General features: G+C 41.4%; 1 protein-coding gene across 1 annotated transcript in view; it reads left to right on the top strand.

Annotated features, from left to right (window-relative positions):
• The first annotated feature begins 1,072 nt into the window (after positions 1–1,072).
• SYT12 (synaptotagmin 12) overlaps positions 1,073–13,392 on the top strand; it is a 47,807-nt gene continuing 35,487 nt past the window's right edge. The window contains exon 1 of the mRNA XM_075567649.1: positions 1,073–1,348. The gene's annotated coding sequence lies outside the window, so the exon portion shown is untranslated. The remainder of the gene's footprint in view (positions 1,349–13,392) is intronic.

Below are 13,392 nucleotides of genomic sequence, written 5' to 3'. Positions count from 1 at the left end.
CTCCCTTCAATTTGGCGACGTGGGCAATTGGCATACACCACAGGGTTGAAAGGATATGTCCACTTTCGGGAAGTGCCGTGCCACCTTCTGCCTTTTCCGGTCATCATCACATAATGAGTTGCTTAATGCCTTCCTAATTGCTGAACGATAGAGGTTAGTTCTCTCTTTGAACACCCTGGAGCTTTTCTTAACATATTGGAGCCCACATGGACATTTGATGAAATAAACTATGAATCTTTTTTGGCAATTCATGAAGTCTCTAATCTTGCCATTGTGCGACTGTTAATATGATTTGCCCATGATCAAGTATTGTCAGTTTGTGTATCCATCATACTTAAAGACACCAGGAGGGGGGCCCGACTGTGATATATTTATGATCCATTTGGATTAAATAATCCCTAAGGTTTTTGCCAGAACAAGGGTGGCTGGGTCACTTGCCAGTTATTCAAAACACTTTATTTGATCGAGTCAAAAGCCGTATTAAACATGCTGATAAAGCAAAACCAATCATTTTTTACATCCAGTGGTCCCTTTTGGGATAGATGGTCCTGCCTATTAATAGTCAAAACCCTCTCAATCGCTCCTTGAACTTCACTCAGATCATATCCTCTGACAATAAATCTTTTGCCCATACTTGCTAAGAGTAATTCATGAGTGTCGCTGGTAGTTCTAACTACTCTCAATAATTGGGATACAGTAGTCCTAGCTTAAGTGGCCCTGAATGATGGCTCAAGGCCAAAAGCAGCGTTTCTGTCTCTTTATGATAAATGCGTTTAACTAAGCAAGTGCCAATTTTGATATATGTATATATACTGTATAGTTTTAAAAGGATGAATGATCCCAGCAAATAATGTGATTTACGAACATATACGTAGAGAGAGAGTCAAATATTAACTGTGTCTTTATACTTTGCTGCACTGTTATGAACTGTGATATTGAATGTACAATCCCCTATGGAAGCCTTTGTGGTTTAAATGTCCTGAACAGTATTTTCCGGAGGCTGTACCATAATCCTGGGCTTTCCTTTACAAGGCATTTCAGGGGTGGGACTTCTGCAATCAGTAGGAGGGCTTGAATGAATGCAGCGTAAAGCATTAGCACAGATCACAAAATATCAACCATCGTTGTGGATGTGTTCAATTATTTAGCACAATCTTCAGGATGCACATATGAAAGCGGATTCCTTGGAACTAATCGAGCCATTTGTAGTATTTCTCTGCTTGCTTAAGGATGGGTGTTTACAAGGGAACAGTTTGTCATGCAATGGGGATTTCCATGTACATCTAATAAGCTAAAAGCTGATCTGCAGACTTTGCTCATACTATTACTGCACCAAACTCTCAACAAGGTAATCAATTTACTGCTGTCAGTTTTATGTTGCTCATCTTAATGAGAATTCATAGAAACACTGAAACAACTTGTTTTTGAATGTCGTGTGTGTGTGTGTATATATATATATATATATATATATATATATATATATATATACTGTGTATATATATATATATATATATATATATATATATATATATACACACACGTGTATATAAATGTTATATACACACGTGTATATAAATATGTGTATTATATTTGCACACATAATTAATAATAATATAATTACACACTGCACATATAGATGTGTGTATAATGTGTCTGTATAATATACTGTACGTATAATAACTGTGCTGTTTCAATTACACAGATAATGTCATTTTCTTGGAAATTATGATCATTTTTAAAATATGATTATTTTTTTAAATCGTGGTTCTAGTGGTAAGTGACAAATCTAGGCAGGCTCGGTCGGTCCTGAGTTTAAATATGTTATTCCAATAGGGTGGGTCTACAGGGCATTGGAACCCCCAAAAATAGGGCTGGCTAAGCTTTCCCCCTGGATACGGGATTAGGTGATCTCCTTATCCTGTGTTCACTATCTAAGTTTATTCCCAGATATTCGACCTCCTCATAGATTGGCTTGCAGCACATTGCACTGCTGTGCAGACCCTCCCAGCAGTGAAGACTTGCACTTCTGGGGATTCACCAGGGCATGGCAGTTTAACCTTTTCACTGCCAGAGGTGGTCCCCTGGCAACGAAAGGGTTAATGAATGGCTAAACCTGCTCCCCTGTTCATTGTTGACAATGGTCCACCTTATCCCATACTCGTTACGCATTTTTATATATTTGACCTGCCTGCGTTATAGAAGGTTCCTGCATTGCAAAGAAATACATGTACTACTGCAGTGAACTGAACGGGCACCAGTATGGGGGACATCTAGAAACCTGCACATGCAAAAATGCTACAAAATTAAATGGTGGCACCCTCTGGTTACATAAGCACAAGCATACCACACACACAGACACACACACACACACACACGTACACACACATGTATACACACACAGACACGCACAGACACACACACAGACACACACACACACACACACGTACACACACATGTATACACACACAGACACGCACAGACACACACACACACACACAGACACACACACACGTACACACACATGTATACACACACAGACACGCACAGACACACACACACACACACACACAGACACACACACACGTACACACACATGTATACACACACAGACACACACACACAGATACACACACACACACACACACACACACAGCCTTGTATGTTTCTTTGCAATTATCATCATAATAAATTTGCTGTATCTCAATCTGTATAAGACCCATCCAAAAACCATACTGGCTGTTAGAAGTTTGAAGGGTTACTGCGTACTGCAAACTATTATATGTAGAATATCGATCATTGCTGTTAGCATATTTATTTTCTTTAATAGATTTTTTTTGTCATAACCAGATGAGTTTCAGATATTTTCTATTCTTCACTACAGTACACCTCCCCAAAAACCCAGAGACCAATCCTATTCCCTTTGACACACACAGTTCTTTCCCTTCGGCCGACAAGGTTTTTTTTGGGGTTTTTTTAGCGCTATTCACAAACTGCGCCATTCATGTGACTGTGTTTCTGTATAATATGGGAAAGTGCTTTGCAGTTTTAAAATGCAGCCCTGGTTTTCCAGGGCGCAGGCTGGGTGTCTGAGGCATAAAGCATCATTAGAAACGGTGTGTTCTCCAGCAGTGTAGCACAGAGTGAGAGTGGGAATGTAGGTCAGTCTTCTCTGGTAACAGCAGAACTAGGCTGTGGAAGGAGGTTTGGCTGGAGAAATAGAGAATAAGCCTGAGAGCGTATGAGAAAGCATCTTACCAACATCATACAGCAGCACTAACCCCCTACCACACGCAGGTAGAACCAATAGGTGACGACTACAGAGTAAGCTGAATAAAGATGGCAAGTGCAGAAATCAGTGCATTTTGTTTATTTCCCATTTGCAGATGACTTGGGAATTTCTGACGCATTTGTAAAAAGACTGAGCCATCTGTGCTGAAGCAGGGATATCCTGAGAAGCTGACCTGTTTGGGAGGGGGGGGGGGGGGTTCTTGAGAACTGGAATTGAGCACCCCTGCCTTAGTGCCTAGCCTGTGCCCGGGATTACTCACTAATGCTACAGGAGTGCCCAGTAACATCACAGCAATGCACACTGACGTCGTAGGAACGGCCCCTAATGTAGGGGTTATGCCCCAAAAGGGTTTCCCCACCTCTGCTCTATGTTGACAGCAGCAATGGTGAACATAGATTAGCTTCCATTAGTTTGAGTGAACGTGAATGCATTGTTACACGCCTGTTAACCACGTCTCACCGCTCCTGCTTTTAGCCTCACCTTTGCACCTGCTGTTGAGACCTTTCTCAGCTCATCTCTGGGATGTTTCGCCGGCTTCCATCCCCTCGTCTCAGGGATAATAATACAGACAGGGGGCATCGAAGAAGGGTGAAGACTGTGTCAACCCAAATTATGGTAGAACAACAAGTGACAAATCGTGCGCTCCCCCAGCAAATAAGTGATTATACTAAACACTATATAAAAAACAAGTATTGTGCTCATCAAATAGTGCATATAGGTGAAAAAAGTGACAAATGTGTGTATATTAAAGTTGCATCTCCGTCCTCAAACCCTCTGGTAGGGGCTGTCTTCGCTGGTCCCAGAAAGGCTGAATTGTTCTTTAAAGACCAGGGGGAGCATGGCAGAAAATCAACAAATAGGAAGAAATTATCTTCTTCTTTTTTTGTTGATTTTCTCCCATTCTCCCCCTGGACTTTGAAGAACAATTAAACCAAAATTATAACACATTGCTTTGCAAGGCACTGCAGTCCCCTCTGACCACAAGGGGGATTACAATATAATAGCGGGTATAATGTCTACCAACCAGATACTCCAGCCCTTCTGGTTGGTTGACATTATTTAGATACTGTGTTCAGAAACAACGGGACCCTTTTTATTTTTCGTCATATCTTTCAGAAAAATCCCTCAATTTTCGTGACAATTTGAGCAATTACAGGTCTGCCACGGTAGATTATTACATTTAAGAATTATTTGATAATCTAATAAATATTCTTTGGATTTGGTGCTGGCGTGATGACCTCATCAAGTGCATTGTTACAAAATGGTGTTCGGCGAAGAAGATACGCATGTTATAGCGTAAGAGAGTAAGAATTATGGTCCACAACTCTTACATAAAATCTTTCCTGATAAGTCATGGTCACTTATGGAACTGAATAAACAAATTTGTATCGTTCAGGAGAGGGAGCAGCTGGATCAACGCGTTATCGATGATGCAATCAAACAACGGCGCTCTCGTCTTTGGGCGCGCGTTTCAGCAGACGGAGGACATTGTGAACAAACATTTTGAACTCAAACGTTATAGTAATCTTAGTGTTTCAGATTAGATAACAACCGTTTTAACACATTTACGAGCTACAGAGGAACAACTCCTATTTCTCGTTCAATGAACATGAACCTCCCACAGTCTATCTGATGCTTGTTAACTAAATTGATGTCACTGCATTATGTCAACATCAGCTGATTGTCTCCATTGAGCTTCTTATATAATGTTAATCTACATAACAGACCTATAATTTCATGGGGATTGAGCGAGAAAGATATGATGACAAACGATAGGGGTCCCCTTTTCCCTGGACACAGATTATATTCTCTTGTTTGCATCCCATCTCTGTCTTATTAAAAACAAATGTGAAGAGCTGACTGAGCAGGGCTTTCTCTATCCTGTCTGTAATAGTGGGTAGGGCCTGTGAGTCCTCCAAGACGAAGAAGGAGCCGGCCCTCCAGGGGTCTCGGTCTTTCTTCTGTAATAATATGTATACACTGAAAACCCTTTTTTCTGATACCAGTTCTATATTCCTGAGCCGCATTGCCCATCAATCGTACGGTTGTGCACATGCAGCAATTTGCTTTATTGTACAGTAAAATCAATGCTGCCTAACTAGGATCTGAGGAGCTCCCCGGCTCTCGTGAGAAAGGGGCTCATATTAGTGATTGATGCATGTTGTGCATTATTGCTGTATGCAGGGGGATTCCTCCGCCAGACAATCTGGTACAAGGCGAATCTACTGTGCCCTCCACAATAATAACACCGCGACCAAGATGCACGAGAGCGTGACTGCTGCAGCCCCAACTATGCCCCACTTCCATCTTCGACAAAACAAGTTAAGACGTCTCTTGGATTTAATCAGCATTAAAAATAGAGAGAATCAGAAAAAGGAGGAGGGGACACAAGGTGATTGTGGCCCTCAGAGAATTCACTAAACTGCACACCACTAGGTGTAAAAAATAACTTTTATTGAGTAATTTACTTAAAACATATATTACCGTGGAATTGTGTAACGTGAGTTAAAAATAAATTAAATCAAAAATTATCTAAAGCTTATCACAGGGCGCTGCACAGTGAGAGAGATTCTCTTCTGTCCGGTAAAAAAGAAAAATCTAAAGACAACACTATCAGAGTCATTGGCACCTTTAATAAAAGATGGTGGGCGATCAAGAAGATCTTCGCTAGACATTGGCATCTTCTTCAGGCGGATGTAGATCTAGTGAAGGTTATAGGCCCTAAACCCACTATTACCAGTAGACGATCCCAAAATCTGAGGGACTCACTAGTCAATAGCCATTTTCAGCGGGCTAGAAGCTCTACCTGGTTGAGCCCTTTAAAAGAGATGTTCCGGTGTCAGGGCTGCAAAGCGTGTAAACACATCAATGTTGCCAAAGTGTTCACTAACAATGATAATACCGTACAATATTGTGTTGACAGTTTCATCAATTGTCGGACCCCCAACGTTGTCTATCTTATCACATGTAATTGTGGTAAGAGATATGTTGGCAAGACAACTAGACAGCTTCGCAGACGTGTTCTCGAACATATCAATTCTATTAAACACTCTGCAGAAACATCAGTTGCGAGACATGTCACACAATTTCACAATGGCAACACTGATGTCATTAAGTTCATGGGTATCTACCAACTTAAATGTCCCATGAGAGGTGGTAATACCGATCAATCCTTGCTTCGTATCGAAGCAGAATGGATTTATAAATTAAAAACAAGGAGCCCTAATGGTCTCAACGAAGGGTTTACTTTCACACCATTTATTTAATGCGAGCTATTTTGGTATGATCCCTCTGTTTATTTACCATCTTTGAGTATGTTAACTCATTATGTCTCCTCGTCCTGATCAGTTCTGCCATTTTTCCATGTCAACAGTTTTGGTAGTCAGTCTTTTGGTATTGAATGCTATTACTTTATTATCATTATTATTTGTTATCCCCTTAATCAGTGACTATAATACTGGAGCGTTATGTAACGTGTGCATACACCTGTGGTTTACTACAATTATATTATGTAAGAATAGATCATTTATACCCAGGATGTATGCATATATAGTTTCATTTATTTTCATTTTTAATTCTATATAAATCCTATGTTCATCACTGCATTCCTTTGACACATTGTTTACATTATACAATATAGGGGGGGTCCCTTAACAACTTTGCATGCATCAGTGGCATGCTAGGACCTTGATGTTAGAATCAGCATCTTTTCTCTGCCTGCCTTTATGACTGGTACCCTTTATTCTGCCTCTACACTTACCATAGAGGCATAGGATCTGCTTAAGGGTTGCTGTTTATAACAAACAGTCCACTTCTGCGCATTACATGCCCCTATACTGGTTCGCGCATGCGCAACCGGGATAAGCGCGGACTGTAAAATTTCTAAGTCCACACGCATGCGGAGTACTCGGCGCACTCGAGTATGTCAGTAGAACGGCATTACAAGCCACTAAACGCTCGGGAAAGTCTTCAATAACGGCACAATCAAGGTAACATACTGATGATCAGCTTTAATAGTATTTTACTTGATAAATTTGCCGTTGGGGATGCGAGCGTGGCGCGCATGCGCAACAGCTGCAAATAATCGATTTTGCAATAAGGGTACTGGTAGGGTATAAAAATGCTGTTTTCACTCCCCTTAGCAAATCTTGTCCCTGAAGAAGCTCCTTTGCTGGAGGGAAACGCGCGTTGGACGCGCAATGTTGTCAGTCTCCTACTTGGAGCTGTTTTAATGTAGTGTTTATAAGTTCCTGGGTCAGTGTGTACAGTCCCTGACACTGGGTTAATTTGAGTCCAGTGTTTATATGCCAGTGAGTCTCTGCTTTCACCTTCCTACCTAGTGCTCTATGCACCTCTGTAGTACATGTGCTTGAGACTTATCATTGTTACTGCTGTGAGTGTCAGTTCTTCACTCACAGTTTATGCACCTATTTTAACCTATTAAATGATTCATTGAGGTGTATAACATTACATCACTAGACTAGGAGGTTTTGGATATTGATTCACCAATTTATATACAGTCTCGCTGGCAAATCTATACCTACCATCCGGTCTATAAGCTGACCCAGAGGGGATCATACCCTGACTTATAGCATCATATGCCACCCTATCCCACCATCATCAGCTGGGTAACTGGGATAGTAAGCTATATGTATGTGCTGGCACTGATGCTTGATCATTTTTGATTTAATTTATTTTTAACTCACGTTACACAATTCCACGGTAATATATGTTTTAAGTAAATTACTCAATAAAAGTTATTTTTTACACCTAGTGGTGTGCAGTTTAGTGAATTCTCTGAGGGCCGCAATCACCTTGTGTCCCCTCCTCCTTTTTCTGATTCACTTTATCAGTTCACAGTTTGCACCCACTATTCGATTACCTGATATTTATTTAATCCACTCAATTAGTATGGTTCTGTGATCACTCCCTACCCTCCCCCTGTTGTTTTTAAAAATAGAGAGGACTCAATACTTCCATGGTCTGAATTTTGAGGTTTGATACATAGTTACCGGTGCTCCTGTGCCTTGGGATAGCCCTGTCGCTGCGCTTTGTGTAGTTTTGAGTATCCAGGTATGAGAGAAATGGGGCCCGCCGGATTTACTTTTCAGAATATCTATCCAGCCGTCATGTGGATCCAACTTTTCAGCTGTGAATACAGCCATTTTCAAGCGCTTGACCTGGATTTAATCATGGCCACTCACAGGAGGAATACCGGTGTGCCACCCAACAGTGAGTCCAGAGTCCTGTCCCACCTGTCGTTCCCGGGCCTAGTGCCCTAACTAGTAGTGAACCACGCTTCTGACCTGGGCAAGCATGCTACTGCCGCCATTACAATCCCATGATTACTACACCTGGAGCATTATGCAACATGTAAGATTCCTCCTTCGTATACACACCACGTGATGTCAACCACTCAGGAAGTTCTACCACCCTGCTGTTCTAGTGGAGTCCTCCTCTCTTTCCTTAAATACTTCTTCACTTGACAACCTGGGGTGTGTGCTATGCTGTACGGTCTAGGACATTTGGCCGCCAGCATTTCGCCTCCCACTCAGGTTGCCATCGGGACATCTCTCCGCCGGCAGTTTTGCCGCCATGGTAAGTCCCTAACCTTACAACTTACTCTAAAATCTCCTATTCTTCACCCCTAATACTAACACTACTCCCTACCCTAAAAACTTTACCCTCTTACCCTAAGCCAATAACCTAAAACCTCTTACCCTAGCCTCTAAAACCCCTTTAGATAACACCTTATTGGTGAAACGGTCAGCAGCTGAGTGTCCAGTGTCGCTGCGGCAAAGGGTCCCTCAGTTCCGGCATCCAACGATCACTGCAGAATGGTGGAGACCAAATGTCTGATTCATATGCTGGATGAAGGTACTTCCAAGCAATTCCTATAGCAGTCCCCTAACCCACAGGTGCACAAACGTCCCCTGCCTGCTCTCCCCCCCTCTACTTGCCTTGTCTTCGGCGTTCAATGATGCCACCGGGTCACGTGATCTCACGTTGCCATGGTAACGTGACCCCGCGACATCATTTGACGCCCCGTTGCCATGGCGACTCATCGCTGAAGACAAAGTAAGGGACGTTGCAGAGGCCTCACGCGATCCCCCGGCATTTAATGTAAATGCCTTGGGGAAGAGCGCGGGTCTCTGCAACCGCCGCGCCCCCCAATTTGCGCACCCCTGCCCTAACCTATACTCCTTACCACATTTTTCAATAGGTAAAGCTGGTCTTACAGGACTCAAAAACACGTAGTGTCCCTGCTACATGGGTACAGTTGTAGGGCATGCTATTCTGGCGCTCTGGCAGTGTAAGGATTGCAGGGACGTCCTAAATTAGCACATAGTAAGCTGCAGAGTTGACTTGGGAGGTTCTGTAATACTGGTATTGATGTCTGCGGAAGCTTTGTTTTGTCAGCTAATCTCTCCGAACCTATAGTGTGGATTGCTTCATTCCTCAAACTGTCGTTGGGAAATACCCTGGAGGATAGAGACAAGAGACCTGGGATATCCCGTATGTTCCATGGTGTATGTATATAACCTAACGCCTGCAGAGAATGCTGCTGTCATCCCATCTGTACTGTAGTATGCATTGTTGCTGGTGTTAACGTAGGACACACTGATTTGCCTGTAGTTGTGTACTAGATAGTGGGATTAGGGATATGTTTTTACTATAGGAGCCGAAGATTAAGTCCGGCTGTGTAGCTGGCCGCATAGAATATGTTTCTGCTTCCATAAATATGTATTTTTGGATCAGATATTAAGCTGCCCCACAGATCACTTCTTTCAGAGATTGCTGAGTCTTGCTGCTTCAGCTGCTGGATAATAAGATTTTTTTTTCTGTCTCCAGGGCCCTGAGGAAAAAATTGGCATTTTTTTTTACTGCCGCGCTATAAATGTCTATTTTTAATAGAATAAGAAAAGGGGAGAAATGTACACTGGTCGCATTGGTTTTGCAGTTTACAAATCAAATGTTTATTAACAGAATGGATGAAAAATGTCTCATATACATCACTGAAACATAAAATGTAGCACATGTTTTATTCCCAGATATGATCACTATCAGGTTAAAGTGAAACAAGACTCGCCAGACAGCAGTAGAACTATATAAAGAACACATATATATATATATATATATAGCCAATAAAGAATATCACTTGTGAGCACATTCACATGTCCTAGACATTTCTGCAACCCCGCCTTTCACCATTATCAGTGCTTCCACTGCAACCAGGGATTCTGGGAAATGACATGCAAATATGCCCACACTGTGTCACCTTTTGCCTGAAATCCATTTTTACATGTAACCCTTATAAGCAAATGCTTTGCAGTTCACACGGCTTTTAAGCACAGAAAGGGATTAGCATGATTAGCAATAATCAATATGATGCAAAGCCAGTCAAATCACACACAGACAGCTGTTTCGACCTTGTGAGTCTCATCAGTGTGAGGTTGAGGTTGGCTGCACTGGTTTTGCAATTTTCAAGGCTGAGTAGATATAGCTATATATATATATATGTATATATATATATATATATATATATATATAGTATATATATCCTAGTAATAACCATGTACTACTGTACACTAATTAGAGGAAGAATGATCACATTGGATCTGTCCAAACCCAGCAACATGAGAAATACCTGCTTACTTGGAAAGTGGGTGAGCTTAAACCCTGGGGGGGAGGGGTAATTAACCTCCGATACAGCTGTGACCAGCTGGAAAAAGTTAATAAATACACAGAATCCCAGCAAACTCGTAAAAAAAAAACATACCACATTATATATATATATATATATATATATATATATATATATATATATATATATATATATATATACAGGCATACCCCGCATTAACGTACGCAATGGGACCGGAGCATGTATGTAAAGCGAAGATGTACTTAAAGTGAAGCACTACCTTTTCCCCACTTATCGATGCATGTACTGTACTGCAATCGTCATATATGTGCATAACTGATATAAATAACACATTTGTAACGGGCTCTGTAGTCTCCCCGCTTGTGCACAGCTTCAGTACAGGTAGGGAGTCGGTATTGCTGTTCAGGATGTGCAGACAGGCGCATGCGCGTGCTGCCGTTTGCCTATTGAGCGAGATGTACTTACTCGCGAGTGTACTTAAAGTGAGTGTCCTTAAACCGGGGTATGCCTGTATATATATATATATATATATATATATATATATATATATATATATATATATATATATATATATATATATATAGCCAAATATATACAATAAAAGACAGAGAAGCCCAAAGCTATATCCATTATGACAAACATACACAGTGAAATACCTATATATTTTCTTTAAAAGGGTCATTTAGTTAAACCTTTTTGACACATATACATATGTAGCCCCCTTTCCCTCGTGTCTAGGGAAACTACGTGTGGTGCGTTACCTGCATGTCTCACAGGGAGCCTGATCCTCCGCTGCTGGGAGCCTGGGGTGATCGTATCTAGTTGATGACAGCGCCTCCACCCGGGAGGGATTCAAGCGCAGTTGGATAACCCCTTCCCAGGAACACACAGTGAAAAATAAATATACACACACAGTGGTATAATGACTTATCTTTACTGATAACACCCAACTCTATATTGTAACAGTATACACCACGTACCCAATACCATACAGGACCACAACTTATACCCACACCACAACGTAACCCCGGTAGAATTCCCCAAAATACTGAGGTGTACTTGGCACCTAACCACCCGATGTCCACAGGGTTCAGCCCATCCAAGGTGTGTGGAGTAGCGCTACCCACAGAGTATGTGTGTGGCTGTTGGTGCACGTAGGTGAGGATACCTTCCTGGGAACTCCAGTACCCGGGTACTGCCGTATGACACAAGGATCCGTCTGATCCAACGAAGACGTGCACCTCTGCGTGGGGTGAACTCCCGCTGGAGTGTCTCACCTTTAAGAGTCTCTCAGTAAATGGTGGTCTGGTCCCAGACCACAGGCCGCAAGTCACAGCGCAGCATTTCTCACTGCTGTTGTGTCTGTCACTATCAGGGCTAAGGTGAGCGCGCCTTTCTGATGCAGCAGGAACAGGTAGAGGAACGGCAGTGCACTGCCAAAAAGACGAGGAGGAGGCTCAGGATTGCAACAGCAAAAAATGTTTATTGCATAAAAAAGATTGGACTAAATGTCCCCCCTAACCACAGCAATGGTTCACCAACGCGTTTCGGGCTCTATGTCCTTTCTCAAAGTGTACCTTACTCTATTAGGGAGCCAATTTTTATACCGTAGCGCCGAACGCGCTACCGAATGACGTCACAGACAGATTAACCAATCGGGTGGCATCTCCCATTAGACGGATCCCTATTGGATAAGTGGATCGCGTCATATTCAAAAATCTTTATTGAAGACAAACAAACCCCTTCATCCATGAGAGGGATATGGAGCTCAAGGTGAAGCCCTCCGATTGGCTTACTAAACACATCAACAAATATAACTTTATTAAAGCTGACATGAACATCTTGTTACCTAATCGTCTGTGACGTCAGTAATATGGCTTCCTCACCCAGTGCAAACATAACTTTAAAAAAAAAAACTTTATCAACAAACTTTATCAAAAAGGAAAACAATAACAAATTTTATACAGAAAAAGAAAAGTTAAAAAGGATTAAAAAGTACCATTAATTCAATGATTTGAGGAAATAACTCCCAAATGAAGACACTGTTAATAAAGAAACAAATCATTAAAGAATAGCACATTTGCACAGGAATAACACACACATATCAAAAAAAGGAAATATATATCAAAAAATAAATATAAGAAGTTTTTCTCCTTCATAACCCCAGAACTCAAAAAAGCAGATTAGCAACATGATAATCATAAAAAAACAACCAAAGGACATTCATCCATTAAATTGAGTATAAATGACCTAAAATGTACCGATGTGAAAATTAGAGACCCGGGGTATACAAAGGGGAAGAAAAAGATAAAGATATATTCATCCAAAATATGCATTAGGCAAGCAGGACACAATAGCTTCTTTTAAATCAGATGTACTTTGATTTCAAGACATTTCTTTGTAATTTTACCGCATGTCTTTGTGATTTAAACAAACA

Source organism: Ascaphus truei, chromosome 12 (assembly GCF_040206685.1).
Source record: "Ascaphus truei isolate aAscTru1 chromosome 12, aAscTru1.hap1, whole genome shotgun sequence".
Lineage (NCBI taxonomy): Eukaryota > Metazoa > Chordata > Amphibia > Anura > Ascaphidae > Ascaphus > Ascaphus truei.
Note: the sequence above shows the minus strand (reverse complement) of the source record. Positions and strands in the feature narration are given on the sequence as shown.